At 36.6% G+C, this 26949-nt stretch overlaps 1 protein-coding gene across 2 annotated transcripts in view; it reads left to right on the top strand.

Annotated features, from left to right (window-relative positions):
* Positions 1 to 5794: 5794 nt before the first annotated feature.
* BMPR1B (bone morphogenetic protein receptor type 1B) overlaps positions 5795 to 26949 on the top strand; it is a 282027-nt gene continuing 260872 nt past the window's right edge. For both annotated transcript variants that reach the window (XM_079154768.1, XM_079154766.1), the window contains exon 1: positions 5795 to 5863. The gene's annotated coding sequence lies outside the window, so the exon portion shown is untranslated. The remainder of the gene's footprint in view (positions 5864 to 26949) is intronic.

Here is a 26949-nt window from a genome sequence, read left to right as displayed (position 1 = left end):
TGATTTACGATGTTAAACCATCCTTGCATTCCAGGGATGAACTCCACTTGATCGTGGTGCATGATTTTCTTAATATGTTTTTGGATACAGTTTGCCAATATTTTGTTAAGGATCTGTGCATCTATATTCATCAAGGATATTGGTCTAAAATTTTCTTTCCTAGATGTGTCTTTGCCTGATTTGGGTATGAGGGTGATAGTAGCTTCATAGAATGAGTTTGGTAGGGTACCTCCTTTTCTATTTCCTGGAATACTTTGGGAAGTATTGGAATGAGTTCTTTGAAGGTCTTGTAGAACTTGGCAGAGAATCTGTCTGGTCCTGGGCTTTTCTTGGATGGTAGGTTTTTAATGGCTTCTTCTATTTCATTGGTTGATATTGATCTGTTTAAATTGTGTATGTGCGCCTGATTCAGTTTGGGAGGAGCATATGTCTAGAAATTTGTCAATGTCTTCGGTAGTTTCTATTTTGTTGGAATACAGATTTTGAAAGTAGCTTCTCATGTTCTGTATCTCAGTGGTGTCTGTCATGATATTTCCTTTTTCATCACGAATTTTAGTAATTTGAGTTTTCTCTCTCCTTCTCTTTGTTAGTTTGGCTAAGGGATTGTCTATTTTGTTTACTTTTTCAAAGAACCAACTTTTTGGTTTGTCAATTTTTTGAATAGTTTCTTTTGTTTCAATTTCATTGATTTCAGCTCTGATTTTAATTATTTCCTGTCTTCTACTACTTTTGCTGCTATTCTGTTCTTCTTTTTCTAGGGCTTTGAGCTATAATGTTAGGTCGTTTAGTTCTTGTGTTTTCATTCTTTTATTGAATGTGCTCCATGCAATGAATTTTCCTCTTAGTACCGCTTTCGTTGTGTCCCTGAGATTTTGATATGTTGTATCTTTGTTCTCATTGACCTCTAAGAATTTTTTATCTCCTCCCTGATGTTTTCTGTTATCCATGTTTCATTCAATAACATATTATTTAGTCTCCAGTTGTTGGAGTAATTTCTGTTTTTTATTTTGTCATTGATTTCTACTCTCAGTCTATTATGATCTGATAGAACACAAGGCAGTATCTCTATTTTTTTGCATTTCCTAAGGGCTGCTTTGTGGCATAACATATGGTCTATTTTCAAGAAGGTTCCATGTGCTGCTGAGAAGAAAGTGAATCCGCTTGTTGGATGGAATATTCTATATATGTCTATTAAGTCTAGGTTATTGATTGTGTTATTGAGTTCTATGGTTTCTTTGGTTGGTTTTTGTTTGGAAGATCTATCTAGTGGTGACAGCGATGTATTAAAGTCACCCAGAATTATTGTGTTGTGGTCTCTTTGATTCCTGAAATTGAGAAGGATTTGTTTGATGTACAGGGATGCACCATTGTTTGGGGCATAAATATTTACTATCGTTATGTCTTCCTGATTTATGTTTCCCTTAAGCAGTATGAAATGTCCTTCTTTATCCCTTCTGACTAACTTTGACTTGAAGTCCACTTTATCTGATATAAGGATGGAAACCCCCGCTTTTTTACTGAGTCCATGTGCATGGTAGGTTTTTTTCCCATCCTTTCACCTTTAATCTGTGGATGTCTTTTTCTATGAGATGAGTCTCTTGCAGGCAGCATATTGTTGGGTCTTTCTTTTTAATCCATTCTGCCAGTCTGTGTCTTTTGATTGATGAGTTTAGGCCATTAACATTCAGGGTTGTAATTGAGAAATATTATTGAGAAATATTATTTGTATTCCCAGTCATTTGGGCTTATTTTTGTTTTTTAAGTTGGCTTGGTTTCTCCTTTGAGTAGTTTTTCTCTAAGGTAGTTCCTCCCTTTGCTGACCTCCATTGTTGTTTTTCATTTCCTCCTCATGGAATATTTTGTTGAGAACATTCTGTAGCGCAGGCTTTCTATTTGTAAATTCTTTTAACTTTTGTTTATCATGGAAGGATTTTATTTCATCTTCAAATTCGAAGGTTAGTTTTGCTGAGTATAGGATTCTTGGTTGGCAACCATGTTCTTTCAGAGCTTGAAATATGTTGTTCCAGGCCCTTCTAGCTTTTAGAGTCTGGGTTGAGAAGTCTGCTGATATCTGTATTAGTTTCCCCCTATATGTAATCTGATGCTTTTCTCTTGTGTCCTTCAATATCTATCTTTATTTTGAATGCTAGGCATTTTCATTATAATGTGCCTTGGTGTGGATCCGTTGTAATTTTGTGCATTTGGTGTTCTGTAAGCCTCTTGTTTTTGATTTTACATCTTATTCTTCAGGTTTGGGAAATTTTCTGATATTATTTCATTGAATAGGTTGTTCATTCCTTTGGTTTGTATCTCTGTGCCTTCCTCAATCCCAATAATTCTTAAATTTGGTCTTTTCATGATGTCCCATAGTTCTTGGAGATTCTGTTCATGATTTCTTACTATCTTCTCTGTTTGGGCAACTTTATTTTCAAGATTAAATATTTTGTCTTCATTGTCTGAGGTTCTGTCTTCCAAGTGGTCTAGTCTTTTGGTGATGCTTTCCATTGAGTTTTTTATTCGGTTTATTTTTTCCCTCATTTCAAGGATTTCCATTTTTTTTTTTTTTTGAGAATCTCCGTTTGTTGAAATGATCTTTTTGCTTCCTGCAGTTGCTCTTTCAGCTTATTGGTATTATCATTCATTGCCTGCATTTGCTCTCTTACCTCATCCTTTGCTTCGCAAATCATCTTAATCATGTATAATCTGAAGTCCTTTTCTGACATTTCTTCTACCATACTGTCATTGGATTCTATTAATATAGAATCTAGATTTGTTTGGATTATTTTCTTCCCTTGTTTTTTCATGTTGTTCATGTAGCTTCCCCTCTAGCAGGGCATATCTGGGGTATTGCAGATTTCCCCCTACAGGCTTATAGTGGCCCTATAGGTTTCCAAATTCTTTTCTTTAAGGGGAGATCAATATTAGCAGTTCCCAATTCAGACAGTATGCAATCCTAGACCAAATAGCCCCTATGAGGCCAATAACAAAATTGTCATAATAAACAGAATGAGTTCAAATATTATCTTCAGTAAAACAAACAGATTTGCAATGAGGTCTACAGTTTCAAATGGAGGACAAAGAGGATGCAGAGGGATGTAGAATGTGGCTGTTAATGGGATAAGTAAAGAATATACAGAAGTTCTAGATAATAGAAAGGGTGAGAGGGTAATCAAAAAAAATTGGATGTTAGCATGCAAAAAAGGGAGAAAGAGACTCTGAGGGAACAGGTAAATAAAAGGAAAAGAGAGCAAGAAAAGTAAAGAAATAAAAACAACATTTTTCAGAAAGGAGAAAAATGAAAATCTACAGTATAACAGTCTTATAGTAATGAAACCTCCCAGTCTTCAGTAGTCTGATGCATGAGAGGTACCTGACAATGAGCTTCAAGTCTGCAGCAGGCGTCTCAGGATGGGATTTGTTGCACCTAAAGATCAGAGCTACGGCTTCCAGGATTATCCAAGATGGTCGCTCTGGCTTCCAAATGTGTTGGCAAATGGGGAGCTGCAGCTCAGGGTGTGACCTTGGTCAGCAGGAGGTCCTGGAGGCGGGATGCGGTTGGTCAGGCAGGGATCCTGGAGGTCAGTTGTGTTTGGTGTGGTTGTGGGATCCTGGAGGCCAGGTGCAATCAGTTGGTCTGGGATCCCAGTGATAGAGCGCAGTCAGTTGGTCTAGGGGTCCTGGCAGCAGGGAGCAGTCAGTTGATGTGAGGGCCCCAGAGGCAGGCAGTGATCCGTTAGGGTGAAGAATCCTGGAGATGGGGCTCAGTCAGTCCGGCCAGGGGTCCTACAGGGCCTGGCTGTTGTCTCAAAATGGGGGCAGCCACGTGTAACCAAACATGCAGGTACTGTAACAGCGAACTTCCAGGCAGCAGCAGGCAGCGGGTGTTCCACTGGCAGTCGGTGATCAATTTGCTGACTGATGTTGGACGATCAGGAGGTGAACCTCGTGCATTGGGTGATGGATAGGTGTAAGGCAGGCGATGGACAGGCAAGAGGCAGGCAAATGGCAGATGATAGATGCCTGAGAGTGAGAAATCTGCACTCAAAAAAGGCGTCGATATGCTGGAAGACTGCAGGTGATCACAGCAGACAAATGGGGTAAACAGCAGGGGATCGATAAGCAGCAAAAAAATGGCCTCACCAAGAAACAGATATCCTCTGCTTGAAACTGGAGTTACAGAGCGACACGAAACACAGCCTCCCTCTAGTCCGCCATCTTGGATCTCTCTAAAATTCTTGATTTTGCATCAGCATGGTTCCTGTTGAATATATTCTTTTATTATATGGTCCTAGAAATTTCCATAGAAATCGTCTTACTTTTTGGCCTCATGTCAGCTCTAGGACTGTGTACATTCTCTCCCTTGGGAGTTGAAGTATATTATCCTTTGAGAGCAAGTGGTTGCCTCTGCAGACTGAGAGCTTATGGTGAGAACTGTGACCTCAGCAGGTTCTCTACCCTAAAAAGATTCCTGGGTTCACATAGTCTCTGGCCTAATAGTTTCATTTTATCAGTCCTGCTGTCCTTCAGATTTGATGGACATCAGGTTTTGGCAGGTAAACCACACTTTTGTGTTCTCATGAGTCTAAGTTGATAGGAAAATGTCTGGAAGAGCTTTGGGACCTGGGTCTTAGTCACATACTCTGTCTTCTCTTCATCTTGGAGAAGGTTGCTACTTTCCTCATAGTCAAAATGCAGTTTGTTTCTGAATTCTGAGAGTCATGAATAGTCCCCTTTGAAAAAGAGATTGTTGTGAAAGGATGGGAAATAAAGAAAATAATATTCTGCTTTTTGTTTGGATGATCTCATAATCAAAATTCCTTCCATATAGTAAGCATTCAAAATTTTATTTTTAAGTGAATAAATAAATTTTGATTTAAACCTGATGTTAAAAATTATCTAATACACTGCATTAGTCATCCTGGTGGTAACATTTATCATGTCCTCACTGAGTGTCACACCTTTTCTCAAAATAAGATGACTTTATGGATGAGGATGTTGTGAACACACAGGAGGTTCAGTACTCTTCTAAGGCTGGAATGAGATACATTTATTAATTAATTAATAATGCATTTGGGTCTAAGTCACATACTCTATCTTCTCTTTGTTTTGGAGATACATTTATTAATTCATTGTTTGACAACTTAACCTAAAAGCAATAGAATGGAGAGTGTTTATAGTTATAATCTTATTTTTGACATCAGCTTTATCACATAGACATAATGCTTTTAGTTGTCTTTATTCCATGTTTCTTGTTCATCTCTTGAAAAATACAGAAAAAACATATTTCATACCTAATTAAGATGGAAGTATGGTTTATTTAATTTACTGAAATAAGGTGTTGGTGATGTGAGTATTAACATAGGGTTATAGAAATCTGATGTGTATGTTTTTTACTTTGTATTTTTTAGTAAATAAACTAGGTTAGAAGAATATTTAGGATTAACATCTACTTTATATATTCATTCCCCAAATTTATGGCTTTTCTTTATTCAAATAAAATTCTTATATTAATTAAAATCTCCAAAGTGCCAAGTCTGCTTAGACTTAGTATTTGCTTTTCTTTGGAAACCTGCTAGAGAAACTGAATATGGTGTCTGTTACAGTGGATAGTATCTATTCTCTTATTTGTAAGTTTGGAGCTCAAAAGTGAGAACTTTAAAGTGCTATGATATGTGTCTATTTTTCAATTCAATTTTGTATACTATCAATTCTGCATTTGAACTGGTGAGTAATAATCAAGACTCCTCAAGCCAATAGATTAAAACAAATGATTTTTTTTCCTATTTGTTGACAGGGTGGAGTCAGCTTACTCTTTCTTAGATGTGAGAGGAAGAAAAGGTCATTTCATGCCTTGCTGATAAAGGTAAGGTCATAAAAGTATTAAAGAGATTGGGATGTTTGGTAGCCATCATTATTGTGCTTTGACATTTTGACTTTGTGGTATGCTGAAATCAAAAGAAAGATAATGTATTTGTACAATGAATAGAATGCACAGTTGTTCCTTTAATTATCGATAAGAACATAGAAGATAAGAAGTAGGTGTAAATCAACATGACAAAGTGGATGTGGATTTGCTATATAATGAGCAGGTTACTTGGGGCTTTCATTTGAAATGTTGGCTTACACACTTAGTCTGTTCTTCAAACATTTACACTCTTAGTAATAACCTTTTCAAATGTTGATGATATCATTCTGATAACATTTTTCAGGTTAATACAAACTAGATTACAAAATTGTGCTGTTTTTAAGCAAATCCAGCCCATTACCCTTGTCAGGCTGATGGTTCTGGTTGGCTTCATTGACTTTCAAGGAAAATGCAAAATGGGTTGATGGACTCCAGGGCCCCTCTTTGAGCAGGTTGCCCTGTACATTGGTGACTGTTCACTGGGAGCCACTCTTCTAACCATTCTGTCCCTGTGGTGCAGCTGTTTTCTACAGAGTACTGTGGTTGTTGAACCTCTGTAAAGAAGGTTTTATCCATATATGTTTTTCACAAAAATCTATAAGGTTTGTTTACATTCCCAGTTTAAAGAAGTTAACATTGACACATAGGAAGATTAAGAAACTTGCCTCAGGTTACATTAGCAATAGGTGTATTAGGGTTCTTTAGAGGAACAGAATCAACAGGGAGTATGATTATAAAAAGGGGATTTATTAGATTGACTTACACGACCAGAAGCTGGATAGTCCACAATCACCGTCTGCAGGCTGGAGAGCTGGAAGAACCAGCAGCTGGGCAGTCCAAGACGCAGAAGCCCCAGAACAAGAAAGAACAACAGTGCTACCCTAGTCCTAGACCAAGGCTTCTGGAAACTACCTGGAGAATCACTGGCAGAGTCCGCTTTGGAAGAGTGAATAAGTGAGAGTCTGATATCCTTAGGCGACCCAAGCAGCAATCAAGAACCCATTCAAGAAGAACAGAGCTTGCATCTGCATCTGCTTCCTTTCTTCCGGCTTTTATTTCATCCTGTTAGGCGGTGCTGCCTGTGCTTAGGGAGGGTCTCCACTTCAGTTCACCATCTCACATTCCAAACATTCCTAGAATGCCCTCATGGACACACCCAGGAGCCTCTTAACCATGGGCATCTCTTAATGCAATCAAGTTGGCAACTCAAATTAACCATCACATGAGGGTTGGGGCTAGAATTAGGTTGATACCTCCTGTTCTTTACCTCCATGTTGTACTGCTGAAAATCTGTACCAGGATTTGAGCAGTGACCCTGTAGCAGAAGATGCTGCATTATCATACATCAGTTCATGGCTTGAGCTACAAATTTATACTTTTGGCCAAATTTTATTTTTAGATAAACTTCTATATTTCACAAATAGCTCTTAAATTTTGTCCACTTAGTTTATTTTCATTAAAAAACAAATGTGTAAAAATAGCTGGATGTATAAAAATGGTGTACACCTGTAATCCAGTGACTTGGGAGGCTGAGACAGGAGAATTTTGAGTTAGAGACCTGCCTCAGCTACTTAGCAAGAAGACCCAAGAAGACCCTCTCTCTAAATGAAAATACAAAAAAGGACTGGGGATATGGCTTAGTGGATAAGCACCCCTGAGTTCAATCCCTGGTATCCCTCCTCCCCAAATAATAATAATTTCTGCGAGAGTTACAGTGCACTTAACTATTTAATCTACAGTTCTATCCATGTTTTTTTTTTTAAAGATTCAAATTGTTATAATGAAAGGTGAAGGAAATATTAAATAAACAAATATATATTTTTCACCTTTTGATTAATAATTGAGCATATTTTCTAATTTTCTTATTTAAAAAGACTGGACATTATTCATCATTTCATATTTCTTGGAATATTTGATAAAAATAAGATTAATTGCAATTTCTATGAAAAGAAGTCACTTAATTTTTCTTGGAAAATGAAATATGTAGGGATGTAAATCAAATACTTATTGGAGTGAAGTTGTTCACTTTATAACACAACTAGCTCTAGAATTAGGACATTGCTCAGAAATTCTGTTCAGTAGGAAAAGAATTAGGAGCCCAAAGAGGGCTGAAAATCTTCACTTGAAGGCTACATCATTTTCAAACTTGTTCCACATTGCTGTATGTAAAGGCTCCAGATGCCAGTAATTGTTTAATTATTATATTTTAATGGTTTTCTGTAATGCAGTCTCTAACGAATGCATGCTCCCTTGTCTTTGTTCTTTTTACAACCATGGTGGCAGCAAACTGAACCACAGCTCTAACAGAGGGAGGAACTAAAAAGTCTTTAAATGGTTTCAGAACTAAATCTCAGTTTCAACCCACTACCTCTAGAGTGAACAAACATCTCTTCGTTGTGGGATAGTAAAAGAACAATGAATATACCTGAACAGCTCTTGAGAATCTGAATGTCAAAGAATTCATGCATCGGATTACAATGATGGCATGATCTGCTTTTAGTAATTAGAGGATAAAGGAAATCTTAATGCAATCCCAAAAGTGAGTAAGAATTTTTGCCAAATTACTCCAGTGAGGTTGAGCCAGTTCATTTTTAGTAAGAGGGAAATAAGCAAGAAAAGGTCAGGAAAGGTTTGATTGACACTTATTCCATGTGAGCATTGCAGGGTGAACTGGTTCACTATAATCATGGGAAGATGTGATTTATTTTTCTCATATCTTTTTTAATAACAAATGAGCAAATGTAGGAAGAAAAAATAGTCATACTTAATGTATTTGACTTTAATTTACTACAGTGAAATCTTAAATTTTTTATACTCTAAATGATTTTTTAAACATTGTTTTTAGTTATAGATGGACACAATACCTTTATATTATTTTTATTTTTATGTGTGCTGAGGATTGAACCCAGGTCTCACATGTGCCAGGCAAGCACTCTACCACTGAGCCACGACTTCAACCCTTATACTCTATTGAGTATTTTTTTTTTAATTTAAAGTTCTCAGAGGGTTACTTTTCCATACTTTTGAAATATTTTATTACTTAGAAATGACCATTAAAAGATGATGATATAATTTTAAGATTGCAGAAATAATGCAGTTTGAAGTATTGCTATTTCTCCTTTTGGGGCTTAAATAGAATCTCATTTTTCCCCAAGATTGTGTTTGGAGGGTAAATGTATGTTTTGGTTTTTAAAATATTTTAAAAAAAATTTAATGAACACATAATGGTCCATATTTATGGGTTAAAATGTGATTTAGCAGTGCATGTATACAAGGTGTAATGATCAGATCAGGGTAATTTTTATGTATAACCCCTCAAGCATTTATCATTTATTTGTGCGGGGAACATTCAAAATTGAAGCTAAAATTTCAAAACCTAAGTTTTCACCTTGGCTGCTGCTTCATGCCACTGCACTTAAAAGCCCACATTGACCTGGTGCTGTGATTCGGATGAGCAAACCCCAAAGGTCCATGAGTTGAAAGTTTGGTCTCCAGGGTGGTGATGGTGGGATGTACTGTGGGCCTTTAGGATGTGGAGACTTAAGGTTCCTCCTTAGATGGTTGGGGGTGTGCCTTTGAAGGGGATTGTGGGATCCTGCTGTTCCTCCATCTTTTTGCTTCCTGGCTCCTGGTGTAAGTGGTTGTTCCACCACATGTTCCCACTGTGATGTACTGACTTCATCAGGGACCAAGAGTCATGGGGCTGCCCATCCAGGAACTGAAAGCTCTAAAACTGGGAGCCAAAATAAACCTTTTCTCTTTATAAAAATCTCAGATATTTTGTTATAGTGGTATGAAATGAACACCCTTGGAATATCAAAGTCATGGAGGAAGATGGTTGGGGAGCCAACCAGAAACAATAGTTCTTGATCTGGCCACTGTCTCTTTCCAAAAGCTAGGATTTGGGGTTTGGGTCAGGGCATCAGGAACCTTCGGTAGTGCTAGGGAAAGAGATTTGGAAAAGGTTTTATCTATTTTGGAATCTTGTTCCTAGTTGTTGATGAGATCAGAGTTCAACCCCAAAGGAAAAGGGCCTTTTTAACCAGGACTTGGAATGAGGTTAGAGAACCAGTCAGATGAATTGGTATAGCCTACTCAGCCTATAGAATTAGGCAGTATCTCTAAAACTTTAGAAAAGTTGCTCTGATGAGCTGAGTAGAAGAGGTTGGCTTTGTAGGCAGAAAAGGGATGAAAAAAAAAACAGCAGATCAGGCATTTCAAAGTTGCTTTTCTTATAGAGTTGAAAGGTAAGAAACTTCCTCATCATGCTGGTGCAGGTAAATTGGGTCCCTTCTGATTGGTTGCTTTGAATTTTCCAGTTTTTTGAAAACTGGTTTGTTTCAAAGTTCAGTTTGATTGGTATTAACTAGGACTGGTGACCCCATTCTCTTGGGCTTAGTTCCAAAATAATGACCTCCCTCAAATTTCATTTAAGAGGTTCTACTTTTTTTCCCCTAACTTCTGATAGTCTTATTAGACATTTGTATTTCATCTGCAAGTTTCGTGTGCATGTGTTTGTCAGTTTATCTTTTATAGTTTTTATAGTTTTAGCTTCTCACTAATTTGTGTGCAGTCCTTGGTAATTCAGATTATCACCTTTTGACTGTCATTTATATAAAATATTTTATAGTTCATTGCTTACCTTCTATTTTAATGAGCGCATTGAAATATGGAGTTCACATTTCACATTCATGTCTAATGAGTTTTTCCTTATAATTTCTCCTAGTGTCCAGATTTAGAAAGTCTAAAGTGACAAATTAGACCATAATTATAGCTATAGGATGGAGCATGTACTTTGTTTCTGGACCTAGTATGTCATTCACTCTTCACAGCAATCTTTAGTGGTAGTTGTTACTAAGTGCCTTGCTTTGCAAATGAGGAGACTAAGGCATAGTTATGTAAGTCATTTGTCTAAGGTAACTCTGTAGGTAACAGCTAGCATTTGAACTGGTCCTGCAGATCCTGTGCTCTTCACTACTATACCATGCTTCCTGATAGGACAGAACCAGGAGGCTGCTCTCAAAATGATTAAGGTATTAATGGAACACATGATAGAAACCATTTGGATTCAGTTAATATTTTATTTTTCTAGTCTCCAGTAAATGTTTTTCCTGTTGATGGTCCAGAAGATCTTTTTATCATGTTCTTTCATTATTATAGCATTATCTCAGCATTTTAGGAAATGATTCGGCCTAATCATATCTCAGTGTCAGTAAATCAGTGCATATGGACAATCTGTTACTGGATAGTATAAAATTAGTACAAAGTTTTGTATTTCTTAAAAAATTCGGTACCTTGAAAATGCTGCACTTACACCAATTATAAGGTATATTGATTTCCTAATTTAAATTTGAATTTAATTACAGATTTATTTTTTGTAGTTTTCATCTAGCATCTTAAGAGAAATAAAAATAGCATTTTGTGAAATGTTGTATTATGTAAAATGGCAAAAACAATGATAAATCTATATAATTATTTTTAGTATTTTTGGACTTTTTAAAAAGCATATAAAATGCTATTAAAGTATTTATTTATTATTTACTAAAACAGAATTTTCGTATCAGGAAAGGCCCTTTATCAAAGTAACTGAACACTGTTTATCTTTGATTGGCTGTTATTCAAGAATAGCAGAATTTCAGAATTCTTCTAACTCAGGGTTGTCTCTGAAATTCAAGGCATAACAATTAATTAAAATAATACTTCAATCTACATTTAAAGACAGAAAAATCTCCTTCCTGTCTTTCAAAGGTTTGCATATGGGATTTGGCGGTGATGGGAGCTGGGTTCGAGGTCTCGGCCTGGGCACATATCTTGCCTTGTGTGGGCCGTCTTTATGTCAGCAGGCAATAAGGCTGTTGAGTTCACCTCAGATGACAGCCAAGGTGGCTTCCAGATCTGAAAGTTATCTTGGTGAAGCAGTTGGAGATATCCTGGAGTAGGTCTAAGCAAAAGGAAGGTAGGTGACTTCCTGTAAGGGTGAGACGGTGTCCCAACCCTGGCCGTGCACCTTATTTAAATCGGAGACTTTAGAAAATGCCGATTCCCTTCTCTGAACGATGGTGACTCAATTCCAGACTCAGGATTGACTATTATTAAAAAGCTGTCTGGTGAATCTGATGGATAGTCAGGCTTGGAACTACTCGTATAAAAAGGCTCTTGAGTTTGCTGTTCCTCGCTGATTTTTCTCCCATGAAGGAGGGTGACATCTTTCTGTGGATTGTTCAGTTTTTAAAAAACTTGTCTCCTTCCCTTGGAGGGTTTTCTCAGATCATGCACTGGGGAACATTGTAGTCATTCGTGTTCTCTCTGTTCCTGGATGGAAGGACAATTCTTGTACCACATATATTTTGTTTTCCTATAGAAACGGGTATAGGAAAACAGGAATACATCCATATGTCTGCCTTATCGTGGAAACAGAAACACTACTTTCCTCATTGGAGCTTAGCTTAGGAGGGGTGGGCAATATGAGTAGAGATACAGATATTTTTCTGAAGAATTGCTGTTTTGCCTTTCTACTGATTGATAATGGGTAGTTACTACGTTTGCATTCTACTTGTCAGGTACTGTGCTAAAAGCACTTGGCACATATTTTATCAGGTTGACAACTGTAACTAAGAGAAAAGTTCATAGTCTTTACAAATAAGGAAAATCAGAAACACAGACTTTATCTGATCCAGAATAACCCAACTAGAATTAGTAGGGTGGAGATTTGAATTTAGGTGAGTCTGACTTGTAGTACTTATGAAAGATAATGGTACATGTGTGTGTTTTTTTTTTTTATTTGTTCTTTTTAGTTATACATGACAATATATTTTGACATATCACACATACATGGAGTTTAACTTCCTATTTTTGTGGTTGTACATGATGTAGAATTACACTAGTCACGTTTTCATATATGAACATAGGAGAGTTATCTCTGATACATTCTACTGTCTTTCCTAGTCCCTTCTCCCCTCCCTTCCCTTCAATCCCCTTTGTCTAATCCAGTGAACTTTTTGCACCCCCCCTTAATGTGTGTTAGCATCCACATATCAGAGAGAATATTCAGTGTTTGGCTTTTGGGAATTGACTTATTTCACTTAGCATAGTAGTCTCCAGTTCCATCCATTCACTGGTAAATGCCATTTTTTTATTCTTTATGGCTGAGTAATATTCCATAATATATATATCACATTTTCTTTATTCATTCGTCTATTGAAGGGCACCTAGGTTAGTTCCATAACTTAGCTATTGTGAGTGGAGTTGCTATAAATATTGATGTGGCTGCATCACTATAGTATGCTGATTTTAAGTCCTTTAGGTATCTACTGAGGAGTGGGATCACTGGGTCAAATGGTGGTTCCATTCCAAGTTTTCTGAGGAATCTCCATACTGCTTTCCAGAGTGGTTGCACCAATTTGCAGTTCCCCCAGCAGTATATTAGTAAACCTTTCCCCCTACATTCTCACCATCATTTATTGTTACTTGTATACTTGATAATTGCCATTTTGACTGGGGTGAGATAAAATTTCATTGTAGTTTTAGTTTGCATTTCTCTGATTGCTAATGATGTTGAATAGTTTTTTAAATATTTTTTGACCAGTCATGTTCTTCTTCTGTGAATTGCCTGTTCATTTTCTTTGCCCATTTATTGATTAGGTTGTTTGTTTTTGTGGTGTTAAGTTTTTTGAGTTCTTTTTGTATCCTAGAGATTAATGCTCTGAGGTGTAGATTTTTCTCCCATTCAGTAGACTCTCTGTTCAAATTATTGATTATTTGCTGAGAAGAAGCTTTATAGTTTGATACTATCCATTTATTGATTCTTGATTTTACCTCTTGTGCTTTTAGAGTCTTGTTGAGGAATTTGGTTCCTAACCTGACATAATGGAGATTTGGGCCTATTTTTTCCTCTATATGCACAGGATCTCTGTTTAATGCCTAAGTCCTTGTTCTACTTTGAGTTGAGTTTTGGGCATGGTGAGATTTCATTTTTTTACGTGTGGATTTCCAGTTTTCCCAGCACCATTTGTTGAAGAGCCTTTCTTTTCTCCAATGTATGTTTATGGCACTTTTGTCTAGGATGAGATAACGGTAATACATGTGTTTTTCTTTGTGTCTTCTATTCTGTACATTGGTCTTCATGTCTCTTTTGGTGCCAATACCATGCTGTTTTTGTCACTGTAGCTCTGTGGTATAATTTAAAGTTTGGTATTGTGATGCCTCCTGCTTCATTCTTCCTGCTAAAGATTGCTTTGGCTATTCTGGGACTCTTATTTTTCCAAATGAATTTCATTACTGATTTTTCTATTTTTATGAAGGATGTCATTGGAACCTTGATAGGACTTGCATTAAATCTGTATAGTTTTTTTGGTAGTATGATCATTTTGACAGTGTTAATTCTGCCTATCCAAGAACATGGGAGATCTTCCCATCTTCTAAGGTCTTCTTTGATTTCTTTATTTGGTGTTCTGTAGTTTTCATTGTAGAGATCTTTTACCTCTTTTGTTAGGTTGATTCCCAAATATTTTACTTTTTTAGATTATTGTGAATGGGATAGTTTTCCTAATTTCTCTTAAATTGGATTTTCAAAGAGCATTCATATGATTTTATGATTATATAATGTAGGAATTCATAGTTAAAAATATTATTATTGTGATTTGGTTGGCAGTAAAAATTAAATGGATAACTCACTCTTAAAGTTGCTTATAAGGAGTATGAGAACTGGCCCCAGGAAGAAATATTAGAAAGACTGAGATCTTTATGCTTTGTCTTGTCTCTTCTTTGTCCCCTTTTATGAGATCCCACGTGTTTTCAGGCTATACCCAATTCTCATTTCAGGGTTCTTTCTCATTCTCTGCCCTTCCTGGTGGCCTCCCATAGAAGCATTGAAATGTAAGTGAGTTTACCTCTTTTATTGGACTGGTGAGGGAGTGTATCGGTTGTTTTTCAGCCCAGAGACTTTTCTTTACCTTGGTGATTGTGCATTCAAGGAAGCTTTTTGGAAGAGGGTGTTTGTGAACAATGGAACTACATGCCAAATTTGTAAATATGTACATTTCTGTTCTACAACTTTCAGAATCTCAAAGGAGTCTATGTTGAAGCAACAAGATAGATTAGGGTTTTTTGGCATCCCACCACATTTTGACATATATATTCTTATTTTATATTTTCTGTGTTAGTAATCAAATACTACTGTGATAGGTCATTCCCCAAGTGTTTCTTATTATTTAACATTTAATATTTAATATTTTCATTTAAAACAAGCAGCTTATTAATAACCTTATTTGTTTTTATCAAAAGGGAATATATTTCATAATCATATGTATTAAGGAATATATTATATAAACACAATAATGTAAAGAGAGAGCCTATAGAATGGAAGAAAATATTTACCACATGCACCTCAGATATAGCATTAATCTCCAGGATATATAAAGAACTCAAAAACTTTACACTAAAAGAAATAACCTAATCAATAAATGGGCTAAGGAACTGAACAGACACTTCACAGAAGAAGAAATACAATCAGTCAACAAATATATGATAAAATGTTGAACATCTTTAGCAATTAGAAATGCAAATCAAAACTACTCTATGATTTCATCTCACCCCAGTCAGAATGGCAATTACCAAGAATAAAAACAAAAATAAATGTTGGCAAGGATGTGAGGAAAAAGGTACAATCATACATTGCTGGTGGGAATGCAAATTGGTGCCACCATTATGGAAAGCAGGATGGAGGTTCCTCAGAAAACTTGGAATGGAACCACCATTTGACCCAGTTATCCCACTCCTCAGTTTATATCCAAAGATCTTAAAATCAGCATACTACAGTGACACAGCCACATTGATGTTTATAGCAGCTCAACTCACACTAGCTAAGCTATGGAACCAACCTAGGTGTCCTTCAACAGATGAATGGATAAAGAAATTGTGAGATATATATATATATATATATATATATATATATATATATATATATATATATATATGATGGAATATTAATCAGCCTTATATAAGAATGAAATTATGGCATTTGCTGGTAAAATGAATGGAACTAGAGAATATGCTAAGTGAAATAAGCCAATACTAAAGGCCAAAGTTTTCTCTGATATGCAGATGCTAATTCACAATAGGGTTGGGGGCTAGGGAAGAATAGAGTTACTTTAGGTAGAAGGGAGTGAAGGGGGTTATGGGATTAGGAAGGAGAGTAGAATGAATCAGACATTATTACCATATAATATACATGTATAGCTATATGACTGGTGGAATTTTATATCATGTACAACCAGAAGAATGAGATATTATACTCCATCTATATATGATATATCAAGGTGCATAGGTGCATTCAATTATCATGTATAACTCATTAGAACAAATAAAAATCATAGTTATTATAACATGATATATTTCTTAATACATATGATGTCACATTATAAGTGTCATATAATTACTTATAGTAACATTAAATAATCCTTAATAATTTTCACAAGCATTTTATCTAATATACTTATGCAAAAGGTAGTTTCTAGCTAGAGGACTGGTTAATATATAGAGGAAAAAATTTAAGATACAGAATATGGGATGCATAGTTAGCTTGAATTTTTCCTCTGTCATGATTGTGCCAAGCTTACATTTGTGACTCTTTCTTTCAATAAGAGATTGAAAATTTAAATTTCTCTAACCAGAGGGTTGATGGAGTAGGGTGGGTGGGGACAACATGATAGGAAGTAGAACAAACTGTGACAAAATAGAGAGTAAGTGCACTACCTAAGAGCATTTTTATTCACAATGTAGAAAAACCATGATATCTTAGTAAACATGAGCAAGGCCAGTTTATGTGACCCCATTCCACTTTTTTTTTTGTAGAACTAATGTCAATAAATGGAATATACTGCAATTTATGATAGGATAAAGCAAATGACTTTCAATCATCCTTTAAGGAACATGTGATTTTTAAAATTTAATGTATCTATTATTCATTAAGCTAAAACTTCCATGAGTAGATGGGCTATTGAATACCCACAACCTACAAGAACATTTGCTACATAAGAGATGTGTTATACATTTAACAGTGTAGTCAGTTCCAACCCTAAGCATTCCTTAAATTGATCTGTTCTTATTCATTCCTACTGTCATTACCCTGATCTAGGGCAGTATCATTTTTGGCCAAAAATACATATAACCTACAAAATTTTTTTTTCTGACTACAGTCTGGCCTATTTCAGTCTACTGTCTATCTTGAAGTCAGAATGTTCCTCTAAGGATTCAAAACCAATGGTACAACTTTTTCAATTAAAAGTCCTTAATAGATTTCCATTGCCCTTGGGGTAAAGTCTTTACTAGCTTCCTAGTAGTCTGTGCTTTTGTATTTAAAAAAAAAAAATTGACCTCAAGTTAGTTAACTGGGAGATTCCATCAAATGGGGTAAGAATTATGACTCCCCCAGGGAAGTTAAGAAATTTCACATGGCTTTATTTTGGTGTTATGGAATTTTCACACATAAATAAAAAGACATGTCATAAAATATCTACTGTAGACATAAATTTCATACCTATAGATTGTGACTGATAAATTCCAAAAATGTCTCCAAACTTCCCTTCTCTTTTTGTGTACAAGAACTCTTTGCAATATGACTTTGTAGCTCTTTCTGTTAAGATGTGGCGTCTACTTATGGTCCCACATCTTTTGCATCTGGGCTGGCCTTGTGATTGGCTGTAGTCAGGAGACTAGTAGAAGCAAGGTAGTACTAGTTCCCAGCCTGGGACTGCTGACTTCTGTTCTCTTTTGGAACTCTGCCACTGACATGAGAACAAGGACAGGCTATCCTGGTGGAAGCTGAGGAGTCAGAGCAGAACCAAGACCTTCTTACCTAGGGCAAGCTCAACCAGACCAACCAACAACAAGTTGACCCACAACATGTAAGAGAGCTTGCCAAGATCAGCAGTCAATTATCCAACCTACACCTCACCATACATGCTTGAGTGAACCCAGCTGAGAACTGAAGAACCTCTCAGCTGACTTATAGACACATGAGTAGTTATTAATTATTGGATCTGCTGAATTTTAGGGTAGTTTATTTTTGCAGCAATAACTAAAAACATAGATATTAATGCCTCTTCCATCCAATCGTTAAAAAAAATCTTAGTTTGAAAGGAGCACATTGAAAACATTTGTTCTTTATTTAGAAAATCATCGTTCACTGGGTGCCTGGCACATACCTATTATCCCAGTGACTTGAGAGCCTGCAGCAGGAGAATAGTGAGATCAAGGCCAGCTTTAGCAACTTAGTGAGACCCTGTCTCAAAATAATAAGGGCTGGGAACTTAGCTCAGTGCCTCCAGATTCAATCACCAGTATCCCTCTCCCCCCAAAAAATTATCATTATGTTTAAAAGTATTTTACAAATTCATTGACCTAATCCTGAGATTTACATAGAATGGAGTTTGAACATTATTCAATTTCGATTTGTTTTAAAAACCACAAACAGGGAATGCAAAGTATATTTGGTTTTTGGTTGGAGCTAACATATTTATAACCAAGGAATAAACTTATACAAAAGACATTTGGCCAAAATTCCTGACTGCTTTGTGGTTTTGGGTGAGATGTTAAATTTATATAGAAAAAGGAGCATGACTTCTATCTATTTGGTAGAATGAATATTTAAGAAAACATTTTCCAGGATTTTAAAAATATATAAAGCTCAATTTAATATTAAATATAATTCTAAATGTATTTTTGATCTAGGAATATATTAAGGGAAATCTTTAAGAGGCCCAAAAAAGGAAAATGTTAAAATAAAATAATTTTGGATCTGACAAAGCATTGGTGACACAACTCTGGAAATGTGGCATTTACAGTGAAAGGATGTACTTGGAACCAAAATTTCCCTATAGAAGGAAACTTAGTAGAAGTGGGAAAAATAAAGAGCCTACACTGAATGTTAGAAATAAATTCAAATATACCTGTCATCACAATAAATATGTGTACTCTTTTTTAGTTCAAGAACTAGATTGTCACAATGAAATTTTATAAAAAATCTAGCTATGCTGTTCAGAAGTATGTCTAATATATAACAATGGTTGAAGATAAAAAGTGAAAAAGTCTTCCACTCAAATGGTGTGCGTGTGTGTGTGTGTGTGTGTGTGTGTGCATGTGCACTAAATCATAATAAGGAAAAAGCTTGTATGCATATAACAAGAGGAAATAACCATTTTAGAGAAGAAAGCATTACTGCAGATTAAAAAAAATCACTCCATTTTGTTAAAAAATTAAAACATTCTGCAGGATACAATTTCTAACGTATGCATCTAAAAGCTTGTTTTTAATTTTTAAAATTAACTGAATTACAAGGAGTTAACAAGTAGATGTTTTCAGTAGTTTTGATCATAACATTCTTCATTATTGATTGATGAAGCAGGTCCGAAATCAACAAGAGTGTTGGAGTTGAGTCACAGAAATACTCTTTGTTATAATGGCTCTACGTTCTATATACAAAATTGTCAAATATACATTCTTTTCAAAGTCATGGAAATTGTTTTTAAAAATGACCACATACTTTGCAGATAGCTAAAGATAGTGGACAGTTTGTAGTAGGTAATCTCCTCAAATCTTTTTTCCAAATGATGTGAAATAAAATTATAAGGAATAGATTTTAGTGTAAAACCACAAAAGCATCGCTTAGAGCGTGGGACTCTGGAGGTAGCTCAGTGGTAGAACACTTGTCTAGCACGTGTGAGGCCCTGGGTTCTATCCCCAGTACTGGGTTTGGGGGAGAGTACCACAGTTGCAGATTACCTGTGAGCCCTGTAGTCCTTCAATCTCCTTCCTCGCCCCTGTCACACTGTAGAACTTTGCAGTTTAAACAGTCTAGAAACACTGATAGGAGGAAGTAGAGCAACACTGGCCAGGGAACTTGAGGGTGGGAAAGAGTACCACAAAGGTTACATATATTAAAATCTGGAAATACTAGGGAAAACACACATACACACAAAACAGCTGGGCAAATTGGGATCAAGGCAATGAGGAAAATATTTCAAAGTATGAGGTATTTAAATTGCCAGACCAAAAATTTGATGGAATTGTTTTTCAAATGCAAAACCTTTCAGGGAAGGGAAAAAAAAAAAAAAAAACATATAAAAGTAAAGAAAGAGGAGTTCTTTGGCAGCTGGTGTTATGGTTTGGATCTGGAATGTCCTCTGAAGGCACATGTGTTAAAGGATTGATCCACATCAAGGTGTTATGGAGAGTGGGTGAGGCCTAGTGGGAGGTCTGAGGTCACTGGGCATGCGTCCTTGAGTGGCCTGTGGGACTCGGGCCTTTCCTTATTTTTACTTCCTGGCTGCCATGAAGTAAGCAGCTTGCTGTGCCACAGGCTCCCCCATGGTGTGCTGCCTCACCATGTGCCAAAGCAGTGGAGACGTTGATCATGGACCGGAACTTCCAGAACTGTAAGTCAAAACACATTTCCTGAGGCTGGGGTCGTGGCTCAGTGGTACAGCGCTTGCCTAGCACGTGTGAGACACTGAGTTTGATCCTCAGCACCACATACAAATAAATAAATAAAGTAAAGGCATTGTGTCCATCTACAACTGAAAAAAAAAATTTAAAAATTTCTTCTTTTTAAGTTGATTATCTTCAGATACTTGATTATGGTAGTGGAAAACTGAGTAACACAAATAGTAAAGGGGAAAAGAAGGAAAGGGGACAAATTTGGGATTCTATAAAACAAAAGAGAACCACAAACTTGGAGGATTTATACCCCTTCTGCCTCTGTCACCAAAACAAGCAAACACAAATCAAACAAACCTACTGGAGAACCTGGACTTTGCAAGAATGGCAGAAAATTGAGTCTTTAAACTAGGAATTTTGTAAAATACCTCAACATCACAAAATGGACAAAAATAAGATAAATCCCTGCAGATCAGTTTTCATACATATCCACTAAGGAAAATACCACTTCTACTTTGGAAAATAACCAGGAAGCAGGATAAAACCGTGTATTTTGAATAGAATTAAGCCCTTAAGAAAACCACCTTCAATTGGGAACTTAAAAACTAAAAACAAATGGAGAAAACAAGGAGAAATAAAAATATACTGCATAGAACTCACATAATAAATGGAAGAAAAATACAAAATTATCCAAAGAATAAAGATAAATAGACTCAAATGAAAATTAATAATAGCATCAAAGAAAGACAGGAAAACTACCAGGAGATTATAAATGATACAAAAGAAGAAAGTAGTGAAACGGAAGTTTTGAGATGAAAATTCCCTGCTTCTGGTGGCGGTGGGGTTTGTGTAAGGTTGCGGGCCCCTGTCTCCGAGAAGAGTGGAAGCTCTGAATGGTGGGCAGACGCCAGAAGCTCACTGTCGATTTCTTCTTCTTTCTGGGTTCTTGTTTTGTGAACTTGAAGAATGAAATCCACAGACCAGGATGAGTGAGTGTAAGAGTAGAATTTATTGAAGAATAGAAACTGGAACAGAACTCTTGCAGTGCCAAAGGGGACAGATTTTCTCTGAGTGTGCTAGTCTAGGGTTTATTTAGCACTTGGGTCACTGCTCTTGGTCCAAACTTAGGCTAATTAGCATTTGGAAACATACTAACCCTATTGGTTGACTCTTGAGTCCCACCTTCAATTCAGGTCTGCCCCATGTTAATTTTCTCATTACAGGTCAGGAAGTGGGTAGCTGTACGTGTTCTGTGCTCCCACGTTCTAGACTGTAGCAGGCACCTATCAGGTGCCCAGGCATGTCCACTAAGGGTGACAGGTGACGTGCCTTGGCTCACAGTGCCTTAGGTCTGCTCTTTTGTGGTGTATTCCGTGAGGCTACAGGCCATACTTGCTACTTGCTCCAGTCCATCTGGGTCACCACTCTGGCGCTCCATTGCTTGGCTGCTGCTTCTCAGCAGGGACCAGTAGGCCAATTGCATGGCCTGGCAGAAGAGGAGCCATGTCCGTAGGTCATAGAGAAAGGAGGGGAAATGGAAGACAGGCAATAAAAAAATAATGTTTGTATTATTTGGCTCTTTGAAGAAGAAGACATCAATTCAAGGAACTAATGATGAGACAGTAATTCAGCAAGACTTTTCAAAAATAGAAAAGAAAAAGCAAAACACCAACACCCAAGTCTCTGCACATTGAAAATGCTTACATGGGAAAATTAGCCTCATGCATTCAACTTGGAGATTTAACCTATGCCAGTGATCATGATAAAGTCCTCAAGGCCAATAAGGCAAAAAAGAGCAAGTTATTTTTCTGAGGAATTTACTAGAGCAGAAGCTTGATTCAACCAAATGATGACAAGAAACTTTAGTATAGGGACTGATGGGGTGAGCATTTAAAAATAAATAAATATGCATATAAAACTAAAACAAAGGTGGAGATTAGATAGCCCAACTGAAAAATCAGAGGAGAGAAAAATAGAGAAAGCTCCTTTGTTGTATTGGCAATAGAAATAGATGGTGTTCAAGGACTCCGTGATTCTTCATAATAACATGAGTGATAATGATACTGAGCACTTTCTGTGTATCAGACATTCTGAGCACCTGATAAACATCATTTAATTTTTTTGCAACTATTGTATGAGGAAGATTCTGTTATTAATTATGTTACAGATAAGGAAACTGAGGCATAGCGAGATTAAGTAGTGACTGGTTTAAAATTGTTAAGAGGGGATACTGGGATTGAGGCAGAGGAAGGCTAACTGTAAATTTTTCTTGAACTCATAAATTGTTTCACTGACCCGAGTTTTTTAGGCTAGTCCCAATTTGAAATATTTTGGCACTAAATAACTTTATTGGCTTTTGTTAGAAAAGTCATTGATGATATGTCTCAGTATCGTATAATAATTTCTAAAAAACAACAGCAACAACATATTTCTAAGGAAATCATTGTTTCTTACATCAAAAACCTGAGACTTTTTGCCAGTATTAAAACATTTAAAATCCTGTGGTTGTTACGGTTTGGATCTGGAGTCCCTCGAAGGCTCCTGTGTTGAATACTAGGTCCTCAGTGCAAAAGTAGATGGGGCCTTTGGGAAGGTGATTGGGTCATGGGCTCTAACCTCATTGCTGGACTAAACCATTGATGGAATTAATAATTTGATGGCATATTGGGAGGTGTTAGAAATTGTAGGAAGTGGGGCCTTATTGGAGGAAATAGGTCACTGGGGGTGTGCGTTAGAAGGCTATGTCCCAACCCTATCCTCTCCTCCTCTGCCCCTCCTTCCTCTTTCCTCTGTCCCCGCAGGCTTCCATGAGGTATGCCCTGACATAAGCAGCTTTCCTTTGTCCTATCGCCCTGCCATGATGTGTCTGCCTCGCCACAGCCCTAAAAGCAATGGGCCCTGCTGGCCATGGAATGAAAGCCCTGAAATTGTGAGCCAAAATAAATCTCTCCTCCTTTAAGTTGTTTTTCTCAGGTGTTTTGTCCCAGGGACTAGAAGCTGATTAACATAGTGGTACCTAATACTAATTTAAATGGGACATTTTTTGGTTAAATAAAATAAAGATTTCAGGAGTCTTATTTTTTCTTGTTTTAATCGTATACTAGAGCTCCAACCCAGAAGAAATTTATAATGATGTTCTTTTGGTCTATCAGTACCAGAAGTCTCTTGTGTGGCATTGAAATTCTACCTCTTCCTAAATGAGTTTTTACCATAAATAGTATAATGATGATGTCCCAAATGTGTTATCTCGAAGGAAACATAATTGAGTGTTAATGAAGATATTTTATTCCTTATCCTCCTATTTTTGTTTACATTTACTTGTGAATAAATTGCGTAACTTTAAAAGAATTGTAAATTTTTAAATTGTGATTAATTTTTTTGTATATAATACATCATAATCTATGAATTGATGTTATGTGTGATAGGCATTCTGAGCCAGATATTTCTAAGCCTGGCCACAGCTCTATACTATTTCTACTTGCCAGATGAAAAAATAGAGGCACAAATTAGCAAAGTGAATACAAGTTAAGATTAAAATTCAGGTTCATGCAGCACCAAAGTTCGTGCATATTCTACTCTGCAGTTCTATAGTTCTGATATATGTGTGTGTGTGTCTGTGTGTGTGTGTGTTTTACTAAAAGCAATCATTGAAACAACAGACTGTACTCTGAACGAGAAACTTCTCGATAGTTCTGTACCATCTGCTCTTTTTGATGCTCCTGCTGTTTTGCAGAGAACGCCTCCCAGACAGAATCACCTTGGCTTTCATGTTCCTAAATGGGAGACCTGAGAAGGAGCCCCAGTCTTCCTGCAAGCAACAGATGGTTACTGTTTAAATGAGGGTAAACTGCCCCTCATCTATGAAGTGACTTTAGTTTTTTGTGAGATGGGTGGATTTGGAGGTTAGGTCACAGGAATAAGCTAGGAACAAGATTTAGGAGGAAGAAGAAATAAACAAACTAAATATCTGTAGCTTATTTCACCCTTATATACTCTTTAATCACAGTCATGTGGCAGGTTGTATTTTTCTGCCCTCTGCTCCACCCCAAATAGAGGGGGAGGGATGAAGGGAGAGCAGTGCGGCTGTTGGAATTTGTAGTGTGTTGGCATCTAGCAGTGCATTTTGCTGTGGGATAAGTCCTGTGGCTTGTTTTCTGCCTTCGTGAATAGAGCCTTTCCAACTTTGCCAAGCCTACAGTTAATGCGGTCAAGGGATTTATTATGAAATGTACTAAATCTTGGCATGGAGCTAATTGCATATAACAAGAAGCGTGCTAGAGACTTGGACCTGAGAAGTGACACATGCAAAAAGCATTCTCTTTCTGATGCTGCTGAAAGAGGTTTTGTGTAGGGGAATGTCTGCATGTCTGCACTTATTGCTAATGAGGTAACTCCCCCACCCCCAAAGTGTATTTCTGAGTTACTTGTTAAAATAAATGAAGAGTTTTTTTCCCCTCTTTTTTGCATTTGTATGAACAACTGGCAGTTTAAGTATGACTATTTATTTACTACATTCACCTCTCAACTTCTTAATATATCATAAAAATATATTTATGACAGTTTAAACTACATGAATATAATTATGCCTTAGAGTAATACTTACATAAAGATATAAAGGAGAAGTTGTATTAATTGTCTTGGGTTGGTATAACAATATACCATAGACCGGGAAGTTTAAACAGCAGAAATGAATTTTCTCACAGTCCTAGAAGTCCAAGGTCAGGGTTCCACATGGTTGGGTTCTGGTGAGGGCTTTCTTCCTAGCTTGCAGATTGCCACCTGCCTTTTTGTGTCCTCCAGGGTCGAGAGGCAGAGTGTGTTCTCTGGTGTTTTTTCTTGTAAAGAGCACTAATCCATCCTCATGACCCCACCCTCCTGACTTTATCTGAACCTGATTACCTCTCCAATGTTCCATCCCCAGGTACCATCACATTGGAAGTTAGGGCTTCAGCATATGAATTTGAGGGGGCACAGTTCAGTCGAGGGCAGATACTTTTAAAGGAAAGGGCAAATATTGCATCCTTTAAAGTCCATTGTGTACCCCCAAAACTTTATCTAAAAATGAAGCTTTAAAGTAATGAAGAACTGCTTTTATCCTTTTCTATGATTTTGGTACAATTTTGTTGTCTGAATTTTCTCTAAGTTTCATTAGGATATTCATTTATATATTTCTCAGAGTACCCTAAGGTACAAAATGTACATAATAGGTGCTTAATATTTGTTTGATCATTAAGCACCTGATGACTTAACACGTTTTGTAACTTAAGACATTTTGCACTTTCCCTGCCTACGTGCCATTATTATTATTATTATTAAATGTGTAGAGATAAGGCAATAAATCTTGGTTCAGCGGAACAGTCACATCCACCCACTTCTGATATTATGATAACATTCCTCTGCAAATAAGAGGATTGGATTCTGGAAACAAAAAGCCCGGTATGTTTAAGGAACAAACTCAAAGTTTCATTGATTTCTTCCCAGTTTGGTAATATTCCTGTACATGCAAAGCTAGGGGCCTGATACTTAAAAAGCAAAGGGGAAGAGAGTTGGTATAGTGGATTCCATCATATGGTTAACGATAATATTTCTGGTACTAGTAGTTTTAGAAATAGCGGTCAGCCTGAGCTTAAAACATAGCAGTAGTGGCCATGAATTTCATCCTTGGCACAACAAAAGGAAAATGTTGTAATGAAAGAGTATGTAGCATTTGATGGGGGAAAAACGAGATAACTTTCAAAAATAGAGTATCAAAGAGGTTGTTTGTGCCCTCCCCCAGCATTGCAGATTCATTCATATCTAGGGCTTATGAAATCTGTTAGAATTGTGATCAAGTACCAGAAATAGGCATTGATTGGGTGATTAAAACCTGATGATTTCCAGAGAAAGAATGGCGTGCTTGTTTGTTCATTCAGCATTTATTTGCACAGGCTCTCCTGCAATGAGGCACCATGCCAAAGACCTAACAAAGAGAAAAACCAATGATAAGATTTTATTGTCAAGTACTTCATTTTTATTTACTTGACGAATATTAAATTGAGTCTCCCCTACATATAAAGCACTGTCCTGCCTCTCGGGATTAAATATACAAATATCATTAAAAATGGTTCTTTTCAAAAAAGCTTATTGTCTCATTTAGGGAAATTCACATAAACATGTAATTGCTCTTAGTTATTAAGTTTAATAACTTGAGGTTTGGTGCCAGGTCTAAATGGAAGTTAATATCTAAGAGGAATGTAACAGCTTTCTAAACAATTCAACAAGTCTGGTACGTGTATCCCAATAGATTAAGTCATTGCTATCCAAAAAGGGTAGCAATGCAGAATCTCAGGTCCCACCTCAGACATACTGAATATAGTCTACCTTTTAAAGACATTTTCATGGTTCATATGTATATCAAAGTTTGGGAAGCCTTAATATAAGGTTTAGCTTGAATTCATAATTATAGGACATGAAGTTTTATTTGATCTCATTGTTGAGATGTTTTATTTGCATATACATCCTTTTTTTAATTGTAAACAAATGGGGTACAACTTGTTTCTCTGTTTGTACATGAAGTAGAGGCATACCATTTCTGTAATCATACATTTACATAGGGTAATGGTGTTTGATTC

The sequence above is a fragment of the Sciurus vulgaris genome, assembly GCF_902686455.1.
Source record: "Sciurus vulgaris genome assembly, chromosome: 9".
Classification (NCBI taxonomy): Eukaryota; Metazoa; Chordata; class Mammalia; order Rodentia; family Sciuridae; genus Sciurus; species Sciurus vulgaris.
This window is presented reverse-complemented; position numbering and strand designations above follow the sequence as displayed.